The sequence below is a fragment of the Heterocephalus glaber genome, unplaced genomic scaffold (genome assembly GCF_053883595.1).
Source record: "Heterocephalus glaber isolate CG9 unplaced genomic scaffold, H.glaber_assembly_v1.0 deba00001760, whole genome shotgun sequence".
Classification (NCBI taxonomy): domain Eukaryota; kingdom Metazoa; phylum Chordata; class Mammalia; order Rodentia; family Bathyergidae; genus Heterocephalus; species Heterocephalus glaber.
In genome coordinates this window covers 3,106,564-3,107,848 of record NW_028258457.1, presented here as the reverse complement: position 1 = coordinate 3,107,848, position 1,285 = coordinate 3,106,564, and positions in this window count along the sequence as shown.

The window sequence follows — 1,285 nt, the reverse complement described above, 5'->3', positions numbered from 1 at the left end:
CTTCTTGAGACACCCTAGTTTACTTCCCAAATGCTGTGGCCTCTCTCAGATCCCAGTGTTGCTAGCAAAGCCCCTGGCTGGCATCTCAAGATGCTCCAACTGTAGCTGGATGTGATGGTGCATGCCTGTCAGCCCAGCATTCGGGAGGCTGAGGCAGGAGGATCACAACTTTGAGACCATTGAACTACATAGTGAACTATATAGTATGACCTGCCATCTCAGCCATCTGCCTCTCCTGTCTTCTCTCGGACACCCTGACTCTCGAGGCCCCCACTTCTCCCCAGTGCTTAGCTTCCTTCTTAAACACTCCAACATCTGTGCTTTAGCTCTTCCCTCATGTTACTTCTGAGCCTCTGTCTCCCAGGGGAGACTCCTCTTCTCCCCACCGGGGTCCTGACCCTTGCCATATCCCTGCTAGGCCACATCTGTGGAGGGCAGAGGTGGGCCAGGTCTAGACCTTGGGGAGGCACTGTGCTTTCTCTCTAGGCAGCAGGCCCTACCTCACGTCCTGGGGGTGGCCTCAGCTTAGAAGGTGGGGAGGAAAAGCCCCTACTCTCTGCCATGGACTAGTGAAGCCTGCAAGCCAGAGCCGGAGGAGACTGATGCCATGTCTTATTTCAGAGATGTGGAGACTGAGAGCCACCAACCCACCCATTGTTAACTCACCCAGGCATCCATCTGTCCACTCATCCAGCCGTCTTAACTATCCATGCATCATCCATCCACCCAACTGCTGGTCTCCTCATTCCATTCACTATTTCATACACCCATGCATCCATCGACTCCCGCCCCCACTCGCCATCCTGTAACATGCCTGCACCGAGCTCTCTTACTGCCAGGACCTCTGGTGGGCAAGAGGGATGCAGTGGTGCCTGAGACAGACCCGCCTCCATGGAATTAACAATCAGGTGACATTGATCAGCAGATCACCTCTAGGTGTATAATGATAGCTGTGCAAAGGAAAGGTCCCTGGAACTCAGATTCTAGGACATCTGGAGGGTTTCTTTGTGGAATGACACAGGGGCTGTGATGGGAGGGTGAGTGGGAGAGCCCCAGGGAAGAGGGCAGAGCCCTGCACAGAGGGAATGGCATGTGCAAAGGCCCCGTGGTGTGTGGAGCCCGGCACATTCAGGGAATGGAAGGGGGACTGGTATGGGCACAGGGGTGCCCACTGTTGGAGGTAAGTCTTGGTGCCAGGGGAGCTGCCTGGTCTTTAAGCATAGGGTGATGAGGGCTCACTCCCAAAGGGAAGAGATCCTCAGGTGGGAAGTACAGTGTTGATGGG